The sequence below is a fragment of the Lissotriton vulgaris genome, chromosome 7 (assembly GCF_964263255.1).
Source record: "Lissotriton vulgaris chromosome 7, aLisVul1.2, whole genome shotgun sequence".
Lineage (NCBI taxonomy): Eukaryota > Metazoa > Chordata > Amphibia > Caudata > Salamandridae > Lissotriton > Lissotriton vulgaris.
Window position 1 is genome coordinate 262,985,999 of NC_141695.1, and position 27,956 is coordinate 263,013,954.

Sequence of the window (27,956 nt, forward strand, 5' to 3'; positions counted from 1 at the left end):
TTACCGTGCCTGTTTTTAGGTCTCGCCTGGAATTCGCATCCGAAGGATGCGTCCAGGTTGGAGACTTATAGCTAGCTGACTCAGGGGAATGAAGGACAAGAAAGTGCCACGCGCTTCTCTGCGGCTGGATTTAACTGCTTGCACGCGCACCCACATTCACGCATGCGCACAGCCACACGCATACACAGCCAAACGCATACACAGGCACACACACACACCCCCGTCGCCGCCGCACCTACACACACACTCCCTCCCCCCCCACAGTCACACTTACACACGCATACACACAGACTCCAAGACACATACACACACGCACGCTCACACACATACACAGCCCCCGCCGCCGCACGTGCGCACACACACATGCCCCCCGCACTCGCAGCTCAGCAACAAGACGAAGCCCCACTCACCGGCTTCCTTGGTGCGGCGGCTCTCCTCATCGGCAGCTGCAGGGCCCGGCAGCAGGACTCTTCCTCCCTCCTTCGGCACCGGGGCACACAAGGTGGATGATCCTGTGTTTTGGATTTATAATATAACCCGTCGTATGAATCTGTTTTTGCATGACCTTTGTGTGTCTGAATACCATAATATTTACAGAGTGTACGTGTGCTCCTGTTATTGCCTGGTATGTATTTAACGCTTTATACATTTAATACAGTGTATGTGCAAGTTTGTATGTACATTAACATGGTCATACATGTTCACCTTTTTCTTCACTGGAGTGCCGAAATAATGCGTACACATTCTTACAACCTAGTGTGTGTTTATGAGTATTAACTGAGTGTGTGATTTTTGTCTTTTTCAATTGTCCAAAGGAAACAAAATACATCATGAGAGTTCCTTTCACCCATGGGCCCTTACATTCTCAAATGAGGTTTACATCACCCTTGATAACAATTTAAGAGAGGCCCTACGAGTTCACGTTCATCAACAAAAACCTTTACGGGCGATTCTTCAAATGTTTATATAATTCTCCTGTGTGCCTGCGCTCTTTTTAACTGTGGCCTTCCTGAACAACTGCCTACATCACCCTGACTTCAAATGCAGCTCAGCCCAAAATATGGCAGAGTCAAGACAGCAAACCTGTATGCGAATGGGCATCTTGGTAGAAGAGAACCTCTATACTTATCCTGCACTTCCTCCTAGATCCGTATACAGGTTATGAGAGCGGCGGTGTTCTTGGTTTGCATACAGTAATATAAACACGGTGTAGCTACACCTGTGTCTCTGCACCCGTTTCGCCGCATGGCATTAGTCCATCACAATACACACTCTATATATACCATCTGATTTTGCGTGTGCATTGTATTAGGCACAGTGTGTGTCCCACAGTGTAAACACAGTGTGCGTACTTGGAACGCACAATGGCATGTATTTACTACCATATACACGGTGTGCATGCACCTGCCTTATTACCACGTGGGTTGCATACTAGTAATACACTTTTGTCTCGGCATGGTAGCTGTACAGTAGTTGCAAACACATGCTGCGTGTTTACCACGCTGTCACCACTTGGCGTGCGCGAAGTTTTCTAAAAGACGCACGCCGTGCGGGAACCTGTGTTCCCTGCCTACGTACACTCAGCAGAATAAACGCACTCATGGCGCTCGTGCATTAGTACAAACCCGTCGGTGTGTTCTGGCACCCAACCTGCGCCTCGTGCGCTACTGGATGGACCTTCCGGAAGAGAGGTCTGCTCGTGAGAAAGAATCTAGTTCCTTTTCTAATCTGAGCAGCACGGGAGGGGGTCTCCGCCATGTGTCCGTGTCTGAAGCAAGGGCCGAGGCCAGGGCAGGGACTGGGGAGGAGGCCCTCCGAGGAAGGAGGCGGAAAGAGGAGGGGCTTATGATTCTGGTTGTTGAGATGCGGAGCCGGGAGACAAGAACAGGAGAAGGGCTGTAGCGGCGCATGGATAAATTAATTGGAGACACGGACACGTGGACTGAGGTCCACGAAGAGGGTAATTGAAAGAGGAGGTCCATGCACTGGAACGGGAAGAGAGAGGGGAGTATATAGAGGAGAATGAGGGACACGTTGCCCGAGGTAGAAATTTGACGACGGATACGGGCTCAGACGGTTGAAGAGAAAAGGGGTGATGCACCGAGGAGGAGAGTTGGGGGGCAGGGCTAGACAGGAGGAGAGGTAGGTTGGTGACGGAGTGGTTTGATTGCGATGGAAGAATTGGAAATGACCACGTGTCTGTCGTTTAATACTTCGCCACTTCCTGACTTTTTAATCAACACCACTTTGCATTCTTTTGCTTGCAGTTTCACTTCCTCAATTATTAGCATGGACGTAAATGTCTAAGCATGAGAATTGGTACTTGGCAAACCTACTGGACAGAAGGAAGAGTGGTGCGGTAACTGAGATACGAGGGAAGGGAGTATCAGAACTAGAAGAAGTATAAATGACACCGCTGTTAAACGAATACACTCAGGTGGGGAGTTTCAGCCTGTCTTGTTCCCACAGCAAATAGGAGTAGCCGTGCCAAGGCGTTTCGTTACATTTCCCATTACATTTATGTGTCCACAAGTCCCTGTATGATTAGTGCTGTTGTCTGAAATTAAGCACTGGCGGACTAGCGTGTTTATGATTTGGGATTAGTTGACATCTATGTAGTGAGGTGTGTGCTCTGAATGTGGTGGGGTTCAGTGGGATGAGGGTAAGAGCTACATAAACCATAATAGTAAGAAGAGTTGGATTGGGAAAAGGAGAAGCATGTGTGTACGTTTCTTGGGAAAAGTCTGCGGCTACATGAACAATGGAGGAAAAAGGGTTAAATGGTCTGGGGCAATAAAGACGGGTACTAGATACTGACTGACGGGGTTGCAGTTATGGGGAGAAGGGAGTGGGGTAGAAATGCTTGGCCTAGGAAGATTGGCGCATAGACCAGAGGAAGAGGATGCTGCACAGGAGCAGGACATAAGATGTCCAGGTCACCCCAGCCTCACAGCTCTTCAGTCCCATTACTTCTGGCATATGATTTGCAGTCACACATTTGATTTCAGCACCTCTGCTCTGGAAACGTTTCCTTATCCATTCAGAAGATGGTTACATGAATGGGGAAGAGATGCACACCCATGCAAGACAGTAAACTGGTGGAGGAACTGGTAGGGGACAACATTGGGTACAGTGACCTGAGCGAATGGGAATAAGAAGTGCAATATGCATACCAGGTGAGGATCAATACAAGGGATGGGCCACAGTACAGGGATAAAGTGGAGAGAGAGAGAGCAATTCAGTTTGACGAGCAGGCCAGGAATTGGCTGGCCTGTGATGTGGAAATGGAGCTGCAGAAATTGTGGTAAATAATGAGGGGCAGGTGGAGGATGGTGAGCAGTAGTATGCACTGTGGCGAAGGAAGTGGAGTACAGTAATGAAGGAAGTAGAGCTGGGTGAAGTAAAGGATGATTCAGAGGAAGACGGAGTTTGAAATCCTTCACTCCTTCAAGGTGCTCATTTTTATACAAACAAAACTTAACTACTGCATAAAAAAAACATTGCCATTTACAATACTAAAAGCTCAAACTTTTCTAATGCGAGACCTATTGCATTGCAAATGCTTGTTTACTCCTGTTGTGGACTGGAATGAGAGTATAACAAAAGTGTTCGCACTTTCCACCATTTCTGAGATGGTCCTAAGTTGCATGTTCTAGGTTGTTTAATCATTGGTTACTTTGCTATAGGACGAAGAGCTAATGAGACACTGATTGCTAGCTGGTAGGGGTTTCTAGGTACTGAGTTGAGTTTCTGGTACACCACAATTCACTAATGTCCTAGGTCTCTGTGCACAGTTCTGAGTATGATCCTTGCAACAGCATAATCACTAAGCACAGATTCTGTAATCGCCACATGGCTAATATAACATTGATGGCCTCTAGGACTAAGAAGCACTGGCTAAATGACACAGTTGGGATTACTCTTTCAACAGTGCACCAGAAAGGACAACAAAGTAAATGGCATTTTTCATTAACTCTGAAGATTGTAAAGAGGCTTTCAGCACACTATCTTGCAAATAGAAATGATCTCTTACAGCGAAGCGCTTCTGCTCAGGTATTGATGTTGACAGTTCGTCTCACAACTTTTTCATATACATAGCTGAATTACTGCACGTACAAACAATATCCTCAATCTTTATTGAACTTTATCTAACACAATGTCCAGCACTCTACAAATGTATGGAAATGATCTATTTCTTTATCGCATAGTAGCTAATGAAACAATAATTATGGAAAAACACCCTATAATTACAGCATTTCAATCATTCCATCCAAGTAAGTTAGGAGTCTTCAATAGTTGAGTAGTCAGGTCTTTTATTCTGTTCAAAATGCTATCTTCATAAAAGCAATGTTGTAGCCAGTGCCTACGCGTTTCGTCCAAACGGACCTCTTCAGGGCTACAAATAACACATATATATACATTATTTACAATTTTAGATATTTTTTACACATCATAACAACATATACATTTTTACAAATTTTAAAACCTATTTTTACTATCAAATACTAAAAGTCACAAAAAACACAACATTTCATTGCATATGTACACGACATTCGTATGTTTTGCCTTTATGAAACTTTATTAAGATCAAAGAAAAGACTCCATTGAAGACCACTTTCCTTACGGAATTATAAGTTTGTTATGATTTGGGACTATAAAGATTATGTGTATCTTGTCATTGTGGGCACATTCACTTATCACAGTTTCTTTGGGTACGGTGGGCAAAACAGAACCTGTTGTTAAAGCTGGAATAATCAGTAGGAATAGTATAACACACACTACGTTTGGCATTTACAGACTCCATCAGAACAAACGCCACTTTTTTTGAGCAGAATAACACTTTTCCAAATTGAGCTTTATATTCCCCTTAGAGAAAATTGGCCAATGGTATATCTTGGTGACCAAAGAACATTATTAAAAATTCTGTCTTTACAACTGTACACATTACTTTATAGATATCTCAGCATTTGGTGACCAAAGAACATTATTAAAAATTCTGTCTTTACAACTGTACACATTACTTTATAGATATCTCAGCATACATTCATTTTCTATTTCTTACAGACCATATAAATATTAGCCATATCTCTTACCAGGTTAGTCACTGTTTTTTTGTCTAGTCTGATGCTTCATCTAAGGAGTTTGTCTGTAAATTTCTTTCTCAGCGTGGTTGTGCAAGCATTAAGGCAAATATCTGGAAAAAAGGTATATCCCTCCTTAGATTTAAAAGCTATATAATATGTACAAGCTTGCGCATAGAAAGATATACGTGCGGTATTTATTACCAGGCAAGTAGTTGTCAGCTATTATATGGAATGTTCGCATACCTTATAAACAGTAAGTATGTTTTCTTAGTTGAGGGTCCCGTAACTCAAAGAGATATTTTCATGCTTTCTTTGATGAAGTAATTTTGCTGAGCCGGAGCGTTGTAGGTCCAGCTTACTATCAAGGGAAATGATATACATGTGTTGTACAGTTTACTTGTGTTTATATTGAGGACCACAGTTTGTGAGCATTTTTTTAAAAATTGGTAAATATGCTTAGTATTAGATAAAGCAGAGTTGTGTACTCCTCAACAGATTATTTGAGCTTGGCGGATTTCTATTTATAAAAAGAGCCATGTTCATTGTTGATACTTTAAAGAATTCAGGCAGTCATTGAATAAAAATTGAAATCAATAGTTTTACATTTTTAGCTATCTAGGAAGTTATGTGTGGAGGGGGACATGATTATAATCCCAAAACATCCATAGATTCAAAGCTAACATCAATTTTTTAAAGAAACAACTTGGCTCAAGTCTAAGTTGTTCATGAACACAGTTGCAAAATCCTGACTCTGTACTTTTAGATTACATGAGTTAGATTATCAAGTGTCCCAAATTTAGGTTCTAAGGCTAAGCATCTAGCACAGTAGTTCCTACACTTACTTTGCTTAACAAGCGTCCCAGATTTAGTTATAAGGCTAAGCATCTAACATAGTATTTCCCACACTTACTTGTTGTAAACTGTAGAATCGAAGCATCATGGCATCATAACCGCATTCGTTTACAAATGGGTTTGTTTTCTCTCCCGTTTAAATACCCCGCTTAGATCTCCTAATTGGGCACAGCTGATCTCATTCGTGATTCTAAATAATCACCGCGGAAGGAAGACACTCCACGCATTGAAGCGTAGGCGCCATCTTGTAATGTGTTTTACTGCCTCCTTACTCAATAAGGATATAGAGGTTTTATTTAAAACAAGATATTATCTAGTAGAAAACGAAATTGTTGTTTTATGGCGTTTCATCTCCACTATACTTTTGATATTTTTACGCATTTTGGGCCATGAGTGTTATGTTGAGTTTGATGCACGAAATAACGAGCGCCATTTTGGGATGGGTTTATTTCGTGCAAAGAAAGGAGGCAAGTTCTCCCTTGAAGTTGCCCAAATTTTGCGCAAAATAGCATTTGAAGTGATGGTAAATTATTGTTAATAATTTACAAATCGTTTTTGAAATACCGAAAAATTTATGAGACAGTCATGAATGGTGTGTTAGGTTCGATGCACGAAATAACGAACACCATTTTGGGATGGGTTTATTACGTGCAAAGAAAAGAGACAAATTCTCCCTTGAAGTTGCCCATATTTTTGCGTAAAATAGCATTTGAAATGATGGAGAATTGTTGTTAATAATTTACAAATCGTTTTGAAATATCGAAAAATTTATAAGACAGCCGGTGAAACACCGGTGGTCCGTGCATGTATTAGTGTTAATTGCCGGATTAAATTTGACGCCATCTTTGAGAGGGGTTCAGATAGATTAGCGTCAATGGCCAACAGTCACTTTTTATGTTTATTTTGAAAGAAAACTATAAGCAAATTATCATATTATACTCAAAGTCCTTTGTCAGTGAGTGTTTTCATGGTTATTGAGTATATTAGCTATTCTATTTTTGTGGTAATTTGTTTTATGTGCCTTACTTTTAAATTTGTGCTGTTTTTATATAAAGCACAATCAAATTAATATTTTTTAGTTAGGAGTCTATATGACACTCCTTACCTAGTACCAGCTCTTAATATAGTTAAAATATTGGTATTTGCTGAAAGAATATGCATGGTGTCAGGACATATTGCCTATAATTCTATGTCACACTCCTACCAACCTGTTAGCTGTTAACTCAGTTTGAAACCAGGTATATATTGGAGGGGTGCCCATAGTATCTAGGCATATTTCTCTGGAATGGTGCATTTTAGAGATCTATGTCTTAGGAGAGGGAGAACGTGTTTATAAGAAGTGATGCAGCTCATTGTTGACATTGAGTCCCAGAGTTGTTGCCCGTAGGCGACAAATCCACCCTGCCTCTGCCTTTCTTAAGTTTACTTCTCTGTTACCTCCTCGTGGCGGACTCTTTATATTTTCCAAAGCATGGAACCAAATGTCACTTTTCTCAGGATGTTGTGTTTGGATGTGAGTAGCTACGGGATACTTAATGTCTCTGTTTTTAATTGCTCGTACATGTTCCTGTATCCTGATTTTGAGGTTTCTGGTGCTACTGCCCACATAAATGTTGCCACAGGCACAGCCTAAAACATATACTGTATGGGTTGTGTTGCAATTTATAAAGGTTCGTATTGTGTAGCTTTTCTGAGTGTTATATTTGAACTCGGTCTTTTTGTTAAGTCCAATCTTGCAAACACTACAAGAGCCACAAATGTGGAATCCTGCCGGCCTACTTGGTAGCCAGTTTTTGGAGGAGGGTGTACTATTGGCATTGGTTACATAACTTGGACATAATTTTTTCTTTAGTGTTTCTCCTCTCCTGTAAACAACTCTAGGTCTTTCAGAAATAGTTCCAGCTGGCATTGGACCAGATTTAAGTAAATGCCAGTTTTTGCGTAGGATATTATAGATGTGATCACTATACGCGTTATATTCTGTTATGAATAGTACTTCCTCATTTTTGTTGGGGCTCTTTGATTTGGGTTTTAGAGTGGACTTTCGATCTTTTTGAATGGCCTTAGATTCAGCTTTTTTCAGACACTGCTTAGAGTATCCCCTCTCAGCGAAATTGTTTTGTATTATGTTAAGTTGTTTTAAAAAATTTGGGTTTTCACTACAATTTCTGCGAGCCCTAATCATTTCTCCATAAGGTATTGCATTGATAGTGCTCTTAGGATGAGCACTCTCAGCATGCAGTACACTATTGCATGCTGTTGATTTCCTATGTATATCGCTGTGCATTCTGTTGTCTTTTATATACAGCCTTAAGTCCAGAAAATCAATTTCTTTTTCAGAGCAATTCATGGTCAATCTTACATTGAATTTATTGTTATTGAGATATTCAAGGTAGCTAGTTAGATCTAAGACACTTCCATTCCAAATTAGCAGAATATCATCTATGTATCTTCCGTAAAATATTATGTTGTCACTCCATTTTTCGGATCCTGGTCCCCAGGCATGCTCCGCCTCAAACAGACCCATGAACAGGTTCGCATAAGACGGAGCAAACCGGGATCCCATAGCTGTCCCCTGCTTTTGCAAGAACCACGTGCCGTCATGCAAAAAGGCATTCAGGTCTAGGATCATGCGAGCCATCTCTAATAGCATGATGGTGTGTCCTAAATTGCTGGCATTCCGTTTATAGAGGAAATGTTTTAGGGCTCTTAAACCACATTCAGTTTCAATACAGGTGTACAAACTTTCCACATCAAGTGTGGCAAACATTAGATCTGGACTGTCCCAGGGGAAATCTTCTAATTTGCACAGAACATCACTGCTATCCTTCAGATAGGCTGGTAAGTTTTTTACAAAGGGCTGCAGATATTTGTCGACATATTCGGCAAGGTTTTCTGTTGGTCCTCCATTCCCTGATATTATTGGCCTCCCCGGGGGAAAGCCTCCCCCCCCCTTGTGGATTTTAGGAAGTACATAGATACACGGAAAGCGGGAGTCTTGTGCTTGTAAATATCTATGTTCTGTATCGGACAGTAGTCCAGATTCATGCCAATCTGCTAGCCGAGAGTTAATGTTTTGCTCAATTTTTTTGATTGGATTTTCAGTCAACTTCATGTAACAACTTGTGTTTCCCAATTGTCTATCTATTTCTTTTAGATAGTCAGAGCGGTTCATGAGGATGATATTCCCACCCTTGTCAGCCTCTCGAATGACCAGGCTTTTATCGTCCTGTAGAGCATTGATGATCTCTCTATCTTTTTTTGGACATATTATAGGTATGTTTGCAGTGCGAGTTAATGCCATGCTTATCCTCTAGTTGATTTAACTGTTGTGTGACTTTTGTATAGAAATCATCAATAAACGTGTCCTGCGGTCTAATAGGTACACATTTTGATTTTAATCTTAAGCTACTATCATTGCTGACATCCTCGGTTATGTTTAACATGCTGGCCGTATCTGCAATGTCAATGTTGTCATTTTCCCCATCCATGGTTGCCAAGAGATGTGTGGCATTTAGATCATTAATAGACATACTTGACAGATTTGTTTCAGTACGCATGACATCACATACCACAGATTGTTGCTCAAAAAATGTTTTTAATCTCAATTTTCTTACAAAGTGATACAGATCAACTTGTAAGTTGACAAAATTGCAAGTATTTGTTACACAAAAATTAAGGCCTTTTTGTAATGCAGCAGTTTCTTCATTAGAGAGGACTCTATCTGACAAATTAACAATATGTAGTTGATTTGAAACACAATAATAAAATAAAAGGGATCTTATCATGCGCAAACATAGCCCAATGGGCGTCAAGGCGCCTACTTCCAAATCCAGCTCATAATATAGACCCTGCAGCTCAACCTGTGTAGGCTCTCGAGAAGCACCACGTTTTAAGGGCCTTTTTGAACAGCGCTAGAGAGGGTAAGGTCTTTATCTCCATCGGCAGGATGTTCCAAAGCTGTGGAGCAACGACGGAGAAGGCCCTGGCTCCCCATCTGGTGAGCTTGAAACGGGGGACAACAAGTTGGGATAGTCCCGAAGAGCGCAAACACCTTGTGGGATGGTAACGGGTGAGGAGGGAGCTGATAGCGCCTTTAGATCCATCCTCGAGTGCCCTATAGGTCAGACACAGAATTTTAAAATAAATTCTGTGCTGAATAGGCAGCCAATGAAGGTCTCTCCTCGCGGCAGTAGCAGAGGAGGCCCTGGGAAGATCCAGGACAAAACGTGCAGCGGCATTCTGCACGATTTGCAGTCGATGTATGAGACCCTTGTTGGATTCCATGTAAAGAGAGTTGCAATAATCCAACCTGGAACCAACAAGGGTGACTGCAATCTGCTTGCGTGCTTGGAGAGAAAGATAGCTGCGAATTCTGTTGAGCGTCCTGATCACGCCCCAGCAGGTCGAAACAGTCCGATTCACCTGTAAGGACATCGAGAGTGAGGTATCGAACACTACACCCAGATTTCTGGCAGACTGAGAGGGAGTGGGGCAGATGCCCAGAGAGGGAGGCCACCACTCGTTCGACCAGATGTCTTGGTCCTTCCCTAAGACCAGAACCTCAGTCTTGTCGCCGTTTAGCTTCAGGAAGTTGGTAACCATCCAATCTGCAACATGTTGCATACAGGACCTGAAGTTAGAGGCCGATGTTATGACAGAGGACTGAGTGAGTGAAACCATGATCTGGGTGTCGTCGGCGTATGATACCACCTCCATCCCCTGCGATCTTACTAGCCTAGCAAGGGGGGCCACGTAGATGTTGAACAGGGTCGGACTTAATGCCGACCCCTGTGGCACCCCACATTGCAGAGACTTAGCTGGGGAGAGGTGGTTGCCGAGCATCACTCTCTGTTCCCTATTAAGGAGAAAGGAGTTAAGGAGACTCAGGGCCGAACCAGTGACACCTGCCTCCCTAAGCCGAGATGTTAAGATGGCAGGAGACAGAGTATCAAATGCGGCCGTGAGGTCCAATAGCACAAGAACAGTTGTTTGTCCAGCATCAACCTTGCGTCGGATGTTATCGACTACAGAGGTGAGAGCAGATTCTGTGCTGTGATGTTTTCGAAAACCGCGCTGGGTAATATCAAGACACTCCGAAGCTTCAAGGAAAGAAGAAAGATGGCGGTTCAAGTGTGCTTCTAGGATTTTAGCAGGTGCAGGGAGCAAAGAAATGGGTCTAAAATTTTTCAAGAGGCCAGGATCGAGTGAAGGCTTCTTGAGGAGCGGCTTCACAATGGCCTTCTTCCATATTGATGGAAAGGTGCCTTGATCGATTACCTTGTTCATTACCTCAAGTAGGGGAGGAAGAAGGCTGTTCCTACAATCTTTTAGCTTTTTAAGAGGCAGAGGGTCTAGTGGAGAGGAGGATTTTGTCTTGTCTAGAAGAAGATTCAATCCCTCCAGAGACATAGAAGGAAAAACAGAAAGGAGGCTAGGAGTGGCAGTATCAAGTGCCTCAGAAGGGCTTATGCCTGGAGGAAGATTTTCAACCAAGGAGAGACGTTGTACTTCTAAGGAAGTATGAATATCAGAGATTTTTTTATGAAAAAAGTCTGCAATGTCGTCACAAAGACGTTGAGAGCTGACTACGGGATCAGGAAGTTGGAGGGAGCATAGAGAGTCAGCAATTTTAAAAAGCTCCCTAGAGCAAGTGAGTGAACTAGTAAGGTTGGAGAAGTATTCCTGCTTCTCCATTATCACTTTCTGCTTATACTCCCGTAGAGCAGACTTGTGAGCATCTCTATCCATAGGATCCCAGGATTTCCTCCATCTCCTCTCACTGCTTCTGCAGCCCTGTCTTAGCAGTCTAAGATGGTCCGAAAACCATGGCGCTGATGGTTTCCGCCGGGCTACATATCGCAGGGATGCAGGGGCAAGCTTTTCTACTGCATTAGTGATAGAATCCTGCAGAGATTGTGCTGCCTCATCCGCATCTTTTAAGGAGAGAACCTCTGGAGTAGGAACCAGAGGGGCCAAGGCCTCATCGGTAAAGTTTCTAAGATTTCTTCTAGAAACGAAAGGGGTAGTCCCTATCTTAATAGAATGAGAGGTGGAAAAGGCTAAATGCAGAGGAACCGCAAAATGATCTGTCCACACCAACGGTAAAGGTGTGCCGCTGGAGAGTCTTAGATCATTAGAGAAAACCCCGTCAAGAATGTGACCTGCTATATGAGTAGCATTGGTAACAAGCTGAATGAGATCACAAGCTCCAAGAGATTCAACCAGTGATAAAGTGTCCTTAGAGTGGACCTCATCGAGATGGAAATTGAGGTCACCTAAGATGGTGAAGGAGGGCTTTCCGAAGTAAGGTTCAAGGATTCTCAACATATCAGAGGCAAAATTAGCTCTGTGACCAGGCGGCCTGTAAATCAATATGCCCGTAAAAGAGACTGAAGGGGCACAAGTAATACAGAAGTATAGAGCTTCAAAGCGATCTTGGGGCGAGGAAAGTAAGTTAACCGTAACCAAGGGTTGTTCCCATCACTTCCTATTTTCTCAACTGGGTCTTGCTCTGTAATCTTGTTTGTACTCCTTGTTTTGTACTCCTTGTTTTCTGTTTCCTCCCTCCCCTTCTGATAAGTAAGTGTAGGAACTACTGTGCTAGATGCTTAGCCTTAGAACCTAAATTTGGGACACTTGATAATCTAACTCATGTAATCTAAAAGTACAGAGTCAGGATTTTGCAACTGTGTTCATGAACAACTTAGACTTGAGCCAAGTTGTTTCTTTAAAAAATTGATGTTAGCTTTGAATCTATGGATGTTTTGGGATTATAATCATGTACCCCTCCACACATAACTTCCTAGACAGCTAAAAATTTAAAACTATTGATTTCAATTTTTATTCAATTTTTATTCAATGACTGCCTGAATTCTTTAAAGTATCAACAATGAACATGGCTCTTTTTATAAATAGAAATCCGCCAAGCTCAAATAATCTGTTGAGGAGTACACAACTCTGCTTTATCTAATACTAAGCATATTTACCAATTTTTAAAAAAATGCTCACAAACTGTGGCTCTCAATATAAACACAAGTAAACTGTACAACACATGTATATCATTTCCCTTGATAGTAAGTTGGACCTACAACGCTCCGGCTCAGCAAAATTACTTCATCAAAGAAAGCATGAAAATATCTCTTTGAGTTACGGGACCCTCAACTAAGAAAACATACTTACTGTTTATAAGGTATTCGAACATTCCATATAATAGCTGACAACTACTTGCCTGGTAATAAATACCGCACGTATATCTTTCTATGCGCAAGCTTGTACATATTATATAGCTTTTAAATCTAAGGAGGGATATACCTTTTTTCCCAGATATTTGCCTTAATGCTTGCACAACCACGCTGAGAAAGAAATTTACAGACAAACTCCTTAGATGAAGCATCAGACTAAACAAAAAAACAGTGACTAACCTGGTAAGAGATATGGCTAATATTTATATGGTCTGTAAGAAATAGAAAATGAATGTATGCTGAGATATCTATAAAGTAATGTGTACAGTTGTAAAGACAGAATTTTTAATAATGTTCTTTGGTCACCAAATGCTGAGATATCTATAAAGTAATGTGTACAGTTGTAAAGACGGAATTTTTAATAATGTTCTTTGGTCACCAAGATATACCATTGGCCAATTTTCTCTAAGGGGAATATAAAGCTCAATTTGGAAAAGTGTTATTCTGCTCATAAAAAGTGGCGTTTGTTCTGATGGAGTCTGTAAATGCCCAACGTAGTGTGTGTTAAACTATTCCTACTGATTATTCCAGCTTTAACAACAGGTTCTGTTTTGCCCACCGTACCCAAAGAAGCTGTAATAAGTGAATGTGCCCACAATGACAAGATACACATAATCTTTATAGTCCCAAATCATAACAAACTTATAATTCCGTAAGGAAAGTGGTCTTCAATGGAGTCGTTTTTTTGATCTTAATAAAGTTTCATAAAGGCAAAGCATACGAATGTCGTGTACATATGCAATGAAATGTTGTGTTTTTTGTGACTTTTAGTATTTGATAGTAAAAATAGGTTTTAAAATTTGTAAAAATGTATATGTTGTTATGATGTGTAAAAAATATCTAAAATTGTAAATAATGTATATATATGTGTTATTTGTAGCCCTGAAGAAGTCCGTTTGGACGAAACGCGTAGGCACTGGCTACAACATTGCTTTTATGAAGATAGCATTTTGAACAGAATAAAAGACCTGACTACTCAACTATTGAAGACTCCTAACTTACTTGGATGGAATGATTGAAATGTTGTAATTATATGGTGTTTTTCCATAATTATTGTTTCATTAGCTACTATGCGATAAAGAAATAGATCATTTCCATACATTTGTAGAGTGCTGGACATTGTGTTAGATTGTGTTGTTTGAGACTTCTTAGTCTCAGGGAGACCTAGGGGTCTGGATCTCCTGTCCTTAGCACCTAAAATTCTCAGATACTCGAGTGACACTAGTGGATAGGTGCAATTTCATATAGCCTCAAACCCCTGTGCTTGGTGTGTATTATCTTTGTTGAACTTGGTAAGAACTTTTAGCAACAGCATTCCAAGTGACACTGGGATCCAGGTTTTCCAAGCAACTGTTGTCATGTTTTCCCAACTATCCCAGATGCTCGATGACAGCACTCCTTTCACATATACCTGTCACAACACCTTGCATTGAATGTTTAAAGCCTGGGGTATTTGTCAATTCACTTACTATCAATAATGACTCGCTAGAAAAGAGGGATGATGTATGAAAGGGTTTCAACCAGTCTTTGTCTGTGGGTAAATGTGATGGTACATATTGGGAAAGATTCATATGAAACCAGACCTTTTACCTATCAGTGACGGAATCAAAAATATTTCCTGACAGTTTATAAAATAATTAAATAAGACCTAAAACATGCTTCTAAACCCGGCATCATTAGACCAAAGACTACAAAACTGAAGAAAAAAAACAAAAGGAAGAAGAAACAATATTTTAGAGGCATTCCTAAACAACAAAATTCAAGCAGATTAATGTTAGCCCCGTCATTCTTGCTTTTATTGACCCCTTCAGGAAGAAATAAAAATGACTCTTTCATTCACGTTTTCCTTTCTTTGAATGTCATTTAGTTTGTGGTTGCAAAGGTGTTTTCTTCAGTTTTTATATGTTTACACTGGTGAGGGCTATTTTATTTGCCTTCTGGATGGGTTTTATCAGTTATTATAGGTGTAAACTCAAAACGAGACAGCCTAGCTATATAGGTGAGTTAGTGGTTATGTGAGTTACTGTATCAGTGAGTGTATTTATGAGTGACTCTATGAATCAGTTAGTGGGTTTGTGAATGGTTGTATTAGAGTGGGTATATGTGACGTTATATAGGGGTGTGAATGAGTGTGTGACAGGTTAATTGGATGATGTCATCAGCGATGCCAGGGAGGAGTTTGACCTACCTGCATCCCAATTGTGTATATACACCCAACTGAAGCACTGTCTGTCAGAAACGCCTGGGTCTGCGCCCATGGTCCTTGCCGATCTTCCCAATGATGATATACTTCCATATATGGGGTAAGGATAAAGGGGTGATGTCTGGACTTTATGGTATACTCTCTTCTCATCTCTTCTCACACTCTCTACTGCAAGCTGTCTATGACAAATGGCAAACTCGGCTATCAGTTACCTACAAGGAGGATGAGTGGGCGGAAGCACTGGAGGCTCTGGGCAGAGGTACCGAAGAGGCATGGTGAAGTTGTGCCCTTTTAAGGTCCCACAGGCTGGCATTGGACAATGCTGAAGTTGAACAAAGCTGGCATCCTTCCGCACATGGACTGCTGGAGACGCACAAACAAGCGTTGTGACAAAACCCATTTCATCTGTGAATGCCCATTTATACAATCCTTCTGTTCCTATGTAGCACAGGTTCTGAGTGCCTCCATGTCCCTGCCACTCACACCCTCTGCCATTATTCTACACAACCTGAGGCATTCACTAAAGCTTTCAAAATCACAACATTGCCTCTGCCAAGCAACAAAGGCCATGGCTAAAATTTGTATTCTTCAGCAGTGGAGGTCACAGGCGGCCTGGTTGTTGGTTATGATCGACACCGGCACTCATGAATAAATAATTTATAACCTACATGATGAGTCTGAACAGCTCCTCCAAAGCCTTTTTGTCCACGGAGGAAGACGGAGCGGGTTTGCACATGCTGGAGGTGCCGAACCCCCCTCTCATTCGTGCCACATCCCCCGCCCTGTCTCCCCCATAGTCCACAACTCCCCCCTTATCTGCACTCTAACTCCAATAGGTGACCAACCCCCTTTATGTCTTTATGCACTTATATCTCTATGAGTCTAAGATGCTATAACCCTCTATGCCCCTACATGACCCTCTCACTACCCTACCCTGCTTCCCTCCCCCACCCCACTCCACTCCACTCCACCCCACCCCTTCCTATCTCTTTTTCTCTCTATTTTAGCTCTGTTCCTTCCAATCCCCCCGATTCCTCCTCCCCTGGCCCCACAGACACTCAGCTTCTAGACCGGTAATAAACAGGGATATCTGTCCACCTGTAGCTACACAGAGGTGACAACTGCTGACCTCAAGTAGCTCAACACACCCTGTCCCTTCCCCACTCTTTATTCACTCCCCCCCAGCCAGCACCCATCTCTGCAGTGTCCTACACTCCCATTGCAGCCTCTGGACACAATATAACTGGATACCACCCACTGTCAGCAACAACCCAACCCCACCTCTGCATCTCACCACATACCTTCGACAGCCCCCTCTTGTCCCTGCGAATATGGATGACTTCCAGAAACCCCAACACCACCCGTACCCTGCTAAGCCCTGAATGAGGCTGCTCACTTGGGGACACGCTCCCCCCACATCCTCTTGAGACCGTAGCCAGTTCCCGCCAGGGATCAATACGGGGACGACCTAGGGTGAACCAACCTGCTCTCAGGGGAATGGTGACACCAGAGCAAGTACCACACACACGGATACCAGGGTCACCCAAAATAATGACTCAAGACAGAATGTTCGAGGTAATGCACTACCACACCTAACATTTAAGTTGGTTGGGCGAATTATAAAACTGCATGTGGTGCAACAAACCCGGAGTATAACCCTTCTCTACTCCAATTTGAAAACAAGTTTTCAAAATGCTATATCCCTCTAGTGATCCAGCACACACAGAAATGTAAACAATATATCCAAATTACTGGTAATCCTGCAAAAATGTGTAAATAAGTTTGCACTGAGAACATATGAAAGAAGAGTAATGCACAAAATGTAATCACTACATCCGGCGACAATATTTCAGTTCAAATGTTCTTTATTGTTTTTTCTTCATCTTTTAAAAGAAATGCCATTGAGAAAAGAATGTCGTAGCAACGTTTTTTGTTCTTTCATGATCATTTTGGCACACAATTGAATATCAAGTGTATTTCGTTTGTAATTCTTTCAATCAGTATGGATATTTTATCAAGTCGGATAATTCTGTATAATAACAGAAAATTGTGTCCGTGTGGCCAGAACGCTACAACCTCCCTCTTGTCATCGTGCAGCAAAATAATGTGCAGGAGGCAGACAGGCAATTGATGACCCACACCTGCCCACCCCATATGTACTCATGCCTACCTACCTGGGGCAGTGGTTCCTCCCCTTCAGTCTACCTCCTAGTCTCTCCAAGCCCCTCTTTCCCCCTCCTTAGCTACCTTTTTTTGTATTTTTATTTGTGCTACTGTAACATGTGTATCCTCCATGTTGTTATGATACATGGCTCCTATTTGTGTCAAGAGTATGATGTTCTCCCAACGTGTATATCCTGTCATACCTTAAATGAAGAATTGCAATACAAAAAAGGTTGATGTGAAAAGTGAATGCAATTTAGGCAAGATCCTCATATGTGTAAAAATGGCAACGCTTCCTACTAGGCCTCACTGGGACACAGGACAATGTGGAAGACACAGTGGCCACAGTGGCTGAGGTCTTCGGATGTGAGGATTGTTTGCAGTTAGATCCTCAAATGCTCGCTGTGTAGGTATTTTCTAGGCAATTGTAATGGGATTCTTCAATAAAGACTGTTTTTGAAGATGTAACTCATTGAGACATATACAGTAGCTTGGTGGATAAAAGAATGGGAATCTGGCAGCTCAAAAATTACTCCCAAAAGTGCACTAGAGCGACTTTGGAAGGTTGCTTTAAATAAATATCTATCACCAGTTAGATGTTGAGTCATTTGCTGCAACACTACTTCCTAACACCTTTCCCAGCTTGTGTTATATTCCATATAGGTACCCCATATTGGCGTAGGTAACATTACAACCTTTCACCTATATTCTTCCCTACATTACATACATAACGGTTCTTAGGGACTGACCTTTTACCTAGATATAACTGCATTCAGAACGCGGGTCTTTCCCTAGTTCGGATCTCATACATTATGCTTGAGGCTTTTTGGAAGCACAGTAGGACTAACAGCAAAACTAACATCTCCTGTGTAATATCTCTGTATAAAGTTCAGGCCCAACGTCATCCTTTATTCCGACACAGTAACATAGCAAGGTAGGACCCCTGGGGAGACCTATTGGTTTATATACATCACATCTTGCTTAAAAGGACAGAGGAGACCGAGACTTCCCGGCTGACACAATGACCAGAAACCCTGAGGTTCCTGCATGCAGACACTCCAGCTCGCAGTGGTCTAAAATTCCTTGCGGGATGTCCAACTCGAGACCAGGATAGGGTCCCATATTCTTTCATTCTCAGGTAATGGGGCTGACTAGATCCTAGAGGGATTCTTGGCATAATTCCTACACAGATGCTAGGTACATTTAGATACATCTAGTTAGGGACGCATTGTAGGAGTACACACTTGTTATCATGTGTTTTATGTACTTGTATTTATTCATGAATTCTGCAAGATGGTAGAACTTTACCATCCCTTTACTTTCATAGTCCTTCTAATCATATATTTCTGCTCCTGTCTAAAAGTTGCTGCAGCTCATCTATTCTACACTAGAATAACAACTGTTCAATTATTGACGCATTTGCATGGCTGCACGCCATCTCTTGCCTCATTAATTAAATCGTTGCATTTCTTAGGGTTTTTACTGCAGAATTTTACTATTTTTAACTTTGTGTGTGTCTTCTCCTGCTTACCTGATCTGTTTACTCTCAGCTTCCTTTGCCAGCCTGTCCACCACAAGTAGTCCCACTTGTTGTGGAGGGCGCCGGCATAGATCACAGGCCACTTCCTGGTTGGTGGTGAAAGTCACGACACGGGTTAGTGGTCCAGCGCTTTCCCTACTTATTGCCCATGGCAGGCTCATCGCAAAGCGGACGCGCGCAGCAGGCGCGCCGCTGGCGCCATAGGTAAGCCTGTCTGCACCCATCCACGCCACGACCGCGCCAAGGGCAGGGATGCTGCCTTGCCTGTCATTTATGCTCAAGTAAGGACTTGTTACTCAAGAAGGGTCCTGCTATAGCGTCAGACAAGCAGCCAAGGTGTGCTAGCACACTTACGACCCTGCGGCCCTCTTAGATAGAAAATATCAAGTGTGTTTAAGCTGTGACACCAATTAGAAGCTCTAATCTGAATGTCGCGAAAGGGTTTCTCATAAATGCCAGATCTATGGTTAAAAATAATATCGCTTTTAGAGACATTGTCTCAGCCAGAAATCCGACTTGGGTCTTTGTTACCGAAACTTGGGCTACCGATACCTCTGGACCTGACCTGGTTGATGAAATCCCCACTGGTTATGCTTTGTCCAGATTGGACAGAGTAGGCCGTCGAGGAGGAGGGTTGGGAATTTTGTACAAAGACTCTCTCATTTGTCGCACCAAGACCCTCTCTACTCCTACTGATCCCTATCAGGCCTATTACTTCTCCATTAACTTTCTCCCTTCAGAATGTTTATCTGGCCTTTTGTTTTGTAGTCAACCGGGGCCTAGATACTCTTTCAGTCATGATATTAGTAAATTTATAGAGCCGTTCCTTGAGAGATTCAACATCACTCTCCTTGGGGACTTTAACTTTCATTTGGAAAATATGGCATGCAGGGATACCCAATTTTTGGGGGAAACACTGGGCTGCTGCGGTCTGGCTCAGCTGGTAGAAGGCCCTACCCATTTGGCAGGGCACACCCTTGATGGGTTTTTTTCTAATGACCCCAGGCTGAGGGTGGGACATCCAGTACCACTAACTTGGTCTGATCATTTTGCTGTACCGTTTGACTTGTATGCTCAGGCGGCAGTTGTCCCTACTTCTGGTCCTAGGAAGCAGGAGATGAGAAGGAATTTCAACCTCATAAATAATGAAGCACTCTCCCCCTTCCTGAATAAGCAGGAGCCCACCGATCAGCCGGACGCTAATTCGGCTGCCCTGGAGTTCTCCCGCATCTGAATAGGAGCAATGGACATCCTTGCCCCTCCTAAGAGGCATTATTCAGGGAAGAAAAGTCCAGAGACAAGGATGTCGAAAACAGGAGAGGCTGTGGCGGGCCCACCTAGAGCCTCACGAGAGAGAGCGACATAACATAAGCAATGTTTAAAAGATTATAAATCAGCCAATATGGAGGAAAAAAGAGCTTACTTTTCTAAGGTCGCTGTTTCCATCAATTCTTCTAAAGATCTTTTTAAGATCATTGATTCCCTAACATCTCCTCAGGTAGCAGATCCGATTGAGGGATCCCAGGATCTGTGTGACAAAATATCTGCCTTTTTTCACCCCAAAATCTCAGACATCTACGTCGCTTTGGAATCTGCCAACTGTCCTATTAGTCTTACCACCTCTCCCTCTTTATGGTGGGAGAGAGTCCGCCTGGTGAGCAGACTCCGAGTCTCTTTTCCTTTCCTCTGTTGTCATCTGAGATTGTGAACCGGCTTCTAGACAACGTCAACTTGGATTCCCCACTAGACCCTTGCCTGCTTAAGGTGCTGAAAACCTGTCGGGAATGGTCATCCCACCTCTTATGGAGGTTATGAATTGTACTATTTCAGAAGGAGTTTATCCTTCCATTTGGAAGACTGCGGTCGTGAAACCGCTTTTGAAGAAACCTACTCTAGATCCAGGCGTTCTGAACGTTTTTCGGCCCACCTCTCTGCTACCCGCCCCTGCAAAGATGTTGAGGCCTACCTTAACCTCCACATCAGCACCTATCTTAAGGACCATCTCCTTTTGGATAGATCGCAACATGGTTTTAGGAGATACCATAGTACGGAGACTGCCCTTACGGCAGTCGTCAATAACATCCGTTCCCAGGTTGATAATGGCCATACCACTCCCCTGGTCCTGATGGATCTTACAGCGGCCTTCGACATTCTGTCTCTCTCTATACTGGTGTCACGCCTCAGAGAGATAGGTGTCGGGGGCCCTGCTTTGAGTCTTCTTGCATCCTTCCTTCATGAAAGAGAACAGACAGTAAAGCTGGGCCAGTTCCTCTCTGCTCCTAAACCCTTGCATTGTTGGGTCCCTCAGGGCTCCTCATTGAGCCCTACACTTTTTAACATCTATGTGGCCCCCTTGCAAGGGTGGTGAGATCATTTGGGTTAGAGGTATTGTCTTATGCAGACGATACCCAAATAATGGTCTCTCTCACACATACAATAAAGGATTGTGCTCAAACCTTTTGGAGCTGTATGGAGGCTGTTTCCCAATGGATGGTGGAGAACTTCCTGAAATTGAATGGTGAGAAAACCAAGGTACTGATTTTCGGTAGTAACCAGGAAATTTGGTCTAGTGAGTGGTGGCTGTCCTCACTTGGGGAATGCCCCTGCCCAGTCCTCCATGGGAAGAACCTGGGGGTGATAATGGACACTGCTCTTTTCTTTGATCTGCAGGTAAACAGGACGGTCCCCACCTGTTTTGGGATCATTAGGACCCTTAGAAAGATCTCCCATTATCTCTCCCCAGACTCTCGCAAGCAGGCCACCTTGGCCTTAGTATCCTCTAGACTGGACTATTGTAATGCCCTCTATATGGGCATTAACAAGAGACTCATCCATCGACTTCAAATCGTCCAGAATGCTGCGGCGAGGATGGTGTTGAATCTCTCTAGATACAGCTCAGCCTCGGCTACACTCAAGAGCTTGCATTGGCTTCCAATGGACAGCAGGATCACGTTCAAGATCTTTTGTCTGACTCATGAAGCCTTCTATCACACCGACCCGGAGGGCATCAAGTCACTGGTTCATCATTATACTCCTGGCAGATCTCTTCGATCCTCTAATAAAAATCTCCTCGCAGTCTCTAGGTTTCTGAAGGCTAAATGGGGTGGCAGAGCTTTTTCCACTGCGGCGCCTAAGTTGTAAAATTCCCTCCCTTTAGAGCTCTCAGGGCAGCCTTCACTTCTTTTGTTTCGCAAGGCCTTAATAACCCGGCTTTTCCTTGAGGCATACTTGTAAGCTTGCCCCTATTGTCTTTGTGTTGGATGCACCGTTCTAGCGTCTTGATGCCCTTCGGCTAAGTTCGCGCTGTATAAGATCATATTCATTCATTCATATATTCATTCATTCAATAAACTCATATTGAAAACAACCAGCCTGTTTATTCTCTGTATCTCTCTGAGACAAACTAAGTGAGCCAGAGTGACTGAGTAAAAGGTAGTATATTGTTTCCACGATTCTGAGGGATCAGGGTTGTCATGTTCTGAGGTTGCCAAGAACTATTCTCTCCCCAGTAAGAGAAGATTCTAGTGGCAATGTGAGCTAGCTGATACAGACAGGCTAAGATACCCGGTGGGGGTGCACAGAATTAGTCTGCCACCAATCCCAGAGTTTATATTATCCAAACGTGCAGATCCTGTATGGGTTATATAGGAACCAAACGACATTTGGAGCATGAGGAAAAGAAAAGGTAGGAGAGGGCCCTCAGATGTGCCCCCTTCTTCTGTAGACACTGAAGGGACATAGGGGGGTATCACTGCTGTTGAGTCTCAAGGCTGACCACAGTCTCTTTGCAAGCAGGAGCACCCTGCAATCAGAGTGGCGGTGGAGGGGAGGATTCACGCAGGGTGGCAAATGGGCGTAGGGTCCAGGTATAAGATTTTATGTATGAGTTCCCCTTCAGAGATTGGTCAGAGAGGCGAGAAGAGGTCATCACACCATACTAAGTTGAGTTCATTTTTTTATTGACATATTGATCAAGTTCCCACCCATAATTTACTTTCCCATTAATTTTTTTCAACGCAGCAATATGATTTCATTTTTAATATACAATGTTTAACACATTTACAAGTTGTCTTCTTTTTCCCAGGTCATGGGGTGAGGTTCCCAGGCGCATCTCGGGTAAGACAGTCTTTGCCAAGGTTTCAATGCGACTGCTCAAGGTCTTTAAGTGCTCCCAGCACATGCACAAATTAAATTCAATATGGCGATTCGAGTCACCCTTAGGCCCAATACGAGCTAATAATAAATTCAAAGAGAAACACATTAGAATACAAAAATAAATGAAAGCACTGTATACCACTTATTTCTACTCTAACCCCATTACTTTATTTATGCTATAGCATTATTAGTTAAGCAAAACAAACAAAGTTTAGTACAAGCAACAGCACGTGCTTTAGTATGAGTAAGCATGAAGCGGCCATCTTGGCATAAGTGCGCAATAGCATGAATTTCCCACCAAAGCGAAAGATACGTCACACCACGTAGATGTGGCAGACGCATGCAGAGAATAGTGCCCGTGTTCTCGGCTGCCATTTTTAGGACACTCTGGTTACTGTTAGTAAAAGCACATTGTCAAGCTTCCGCTAGATGCTAGAAATGTCAAGTAATGCATTTGTTAAAAAATACAAAACATGTTGATTAATTAGTTATATATTATTTTGAGGGAAATTAAGACAAGCAAGTTTCTATATGCATGAAACCTTGCTCTATCACCTGTCACCCAAGGTTTTGGTTGTGAAGCCATACATGCCACCACCTGACCCTACATTGTTGCCTTAAAAGCTCCCCAAACTGAAAATAGTGATGCAGTTTCCTTATTAAGCTGTTTTTCTGCTTGGTAAAGAAGGAGGTGATCCATCTGCCACCTGGAACTCTCCCTTTTCCTTGCCTCCAATTACATTTTTCAATACCAACCAGTGAGTGATCTGAAAATGAATTAGGCCAAATTTCTGAGTCAACACATTTAAGAGAATGAGAAATAAGAAAATAATCAATACGAGAAGTTGCCTGAAAGTGATGGGAAAAACAAGTATATTGTGAGAGACCCGGATGAGCACTGCGCTATGGATCAGTCAATTGATAATCCAGCTTCATCACAACTAACACCTTTTCAGTACTCAGCTTCAACTGTTTTTTGGTTTTGTTCGAAGTTTTCCATATTAAGTTGTAGATAAAATTAAAATCCCCCCACCCCTATGCTTAGAGGGCTCACTGCTCCCATGTCCTTATCATTAATCTGAATAATTGCATTCGGATCATGCCCTACCTTGGTATAGTAGTTCACAAAGTTGAGAGGGTTGTCGTTAATTTTAACCAGATCCAACTTCCTTCGCTTTGGGATACCTATGAACTTGGATAACCTCCCAATTCACACCTTGCCCCAGATAAATCACTACCCCGATTACTGCCTACCCAACAAAAAAAAATAAACCTTAGATTATTATTTAGGACTAAAATGCATATTTGAACTATTTTTAGGGCGAGTCTCCTGGAGAAATAATTTACAAAAAGGGGGTGGTGATGAACAGAGTGTCTGAGTTAAACAGACCACTCTTACCCAGTCCAAAGATCAGGGCTTGATCCATCACCGTTATTTATCTCACTGCCCCATCCCAGCTCAGAACCTGGCTATATGCAAATCAGTCTGTCCCTGGCCCAGTGCATCATGGGAACACGGCAGACTAAACTACCAAGCCAATTCTTCACCAGAAATGAAACAAGCTACCGGGGACCGGTTTCTGGCATTTCAGCCTTCTTCGGCCCGGCTTGCTTGAATCCTGATGGAGCAGTGAGAAAGGGACTCATGTCTGAGTATACCCTGCCACACCTATAGTGGCCAAAAACGATTTACAAAAAGGGGGTGGTGATGAACAGAGTGTCTGAGTTAAACAGACCACTCTTACCCAGTTCAAAGATCAGGGCTTGATCCATCACCGTTATTTATCTCACTGCCCCATCCCAGCTCAGAACCTGGCTATATGCAAATCAGTCTGTCCCTGGCCCAGTGCATCATGGGAACAGGGCAGACTAAACTACCAAGCCAATTCTTCACCAGAAAGGAAACAAGCTACCGGGGACCGGTTTCTGGCATTTCAGCCTTCTTCGGCCCGGCTTGCTTGAATCCTGATGGAGCAGTGAGAAAGGGACTCATGTCTGAGTATACCCTGCCACACCTATAGTGGCCAAAAACGATTTACAAAAAGGGGGTGGTGATGAACAGAGTGTCTGAGTTAAACAGACCACTCTTACCCAGTCCAAAGATCAGGGCTTGATCCATCACCGTTATTTATCTCACTGCCCCATCCCAGCTCAGAACCTGGCTATATGCAAATCAGTCTGTCCCTGGCCCAGTGCATCATGGGAACAGGGCAGACTAAACTACCAAGCCAATTCTTCACCAGAAAGGAAACAAGCTACCGGGGACCGGTTTCTGGCATTTCAGCCTTCTTCGGCCCGGCTTGCTTGAATCCTGATGGAGCAGTGAGAAAGGGACTCATGTCTGAGTATACCCTGCCACACCTATAGTGGCCAAAAACGATTTACAAAAAGGGGGTGGTGATGAACAGAGTGTCTGAGTTAAACAGACCACTCTTACCCAGTCCAAAGATCAGGGCTTGATCCATCACCGTTATTTATCTCACTGCCCCATCCCAGCTCAGAACCTGGCTAAATGCAAATCAGTCTGTCCCTGGCCCAGTGCATCATGGGAACAGGGCAGACTAAACTACCAAGCCAATTCTTCACCAGAAAGGAAACAAGCTACCGGGGACCGGTTTCTGGCATTTCAGCCTTGTTCGGCCCGGCTTGCTTGAATCCTGATGGAGCAGTGAGAAAGGGACTCATGTCTGAGTATACCCTGCCTCACCTATAGTGGCCAAAAACGATTTACAAAAAAGGGGGTGGTGATGAACAGAGTGTCTGAGTTAAACAGACCACTCTTACCCAGTCCAAAGATCAGGGCTTGATCCATCACCGTTATTTATCTCACTGCCCCATCCCAGCTCAGAACCTGGCTATATGCAAATCAGTCTGTCCCTGGCCCAGTGCATCATGGGAACAGGGCAGACTAAACTACCAAGCCAATTCTTCACCAGAAAGGAAACAAGCTACCGGGGACCGGTTTCTGGCATTTCAGCCTTCTTCTGCCCGGCTTGCTTGAATCCTGATGGAGCAGTGAGAAAGGGATTCATGTCTGAGTATACCCTGCCACACCTATAGTGGCCAAAAACGATTTACAAAAAGGGGGTGGTGATGAACAGAGTGTCTGAGTTAAACAGACCACTCTTACCCAGTCCAAAGATCAGGGCTTGATCCATCACCGTTATTTATCTCACTGCCCCATCCCAGCTCAGAACCTGGCTATATGCAAATCAGTCTGTACCTGGCCCAGTGCATCATGGGAACAGGGCAGACTAAACTACCAAGCCAATTCTTCACCAGAAAGGAGACAAGCTACCGGGGACCGGTTTCTGGCATTTCAGCCTTCTTCGGCCCGGCTTGCTTGAATCCTGATGGAGCAGTGAGAAAGGGACTCATGTCTGAGTATACCCTGCCACACCTATAGTGGCCAAAAACGATTTACAAAAAGGGGCTGGTGATGAACAGAGTGTCTGAGTTAAACAGACCACTCTTACCCAGTCCAAAGATCAGGGCTTGATCCATCACCGTTATTTATCTCACTGCCCCATCCCAGCTCAGAACCTGGCTATATGCAAATCAGTCTGTCCCTGGCCCAGTGCATCATGGGAACAGGGCAGACTAAACTACCAAGCCAATTCTTCACCAGAAAGGAAACAAGCTACCGGGGACCGGTTTCTGGCATTTCAGCCTTCTTCGGCCCGGCTTGCTTGAATCCTGATGGAGCAGTGAGAAAGGGACTCATGTCTGAGTATACCCTGCCACACCTATAGTGGCCAAAAACGATTTACAAAAAGGGGGTGGTGATGAACAGAGTGTCTGAGTTAAACAGACCACTCTTACCCAGTCCAAAGATCAGGGCTTGATCCATCACCGTTATTTATCTCACTGCCCCATCCCAGCTCAGAACCTGGCTATATGCAAATCAGTCTGTCCCTGGCCCAGTGCATCATGGGAACAGGGCAGACTAAACTACCAAGCCAATTCTTCACCAGAAAGGAAACAAGCTACCGGGGACCGGCTTCTGGCATTTCAGCCTTCTTCGGCCCGGCTTGCTTGAATCCTGATGGAGCAGTGAGAAAGGGACTCATGTCTGAGTATACCCTGCCACACCTATAGTGGCCAAAAACGATTTACAAAAAGGGGGTGGTGATGAACAGAGTGTCTGAGTTAAACAGACCACTCTTACCCAGTCCAAAGATCAGGGCTTGATCCATCACCGTTATTTATCTCACTGCCCCATCCCAGCTCAGAACCTGGCTATATGCAAATCAGTCTGTCCCTGGCCCAGTGCATCATGGGAACAGGGCAGACTAAACTACCAAGCCAATTCTTCACCAGAAAGGAAACAAGCTACCGGGGACCGGTTTCTGGCATTTCAGCCTTCTTCGGCCCGGCTTGCTTGAATCCTGATGGAGCAGTGAGAAAGGGACTCATGTCTGAGTATACCCTGCCACACCTATAGTGGCCAAAAACGATTTACAAAAAGGGGGTGGTGATGAACAGAGTGTCTGAGTTAAACAGACCACTCTTACCCAGTCCAAAGATCAGGGCTTGATCCATCACCGTTATTTATCTCACTGCCCCATCCCAGCTCAGAACCTGGCTATATGCAAATCAGTCTGTCCCTGGCCCAGTGCATCATGGGAACAGGGCAGACTAAACTACCAAGCCAATTCTTCACCAGAAAGGAAACAAGCTACCGGGGACCGGTTTCGGGCATTTCAGCCTTCTTC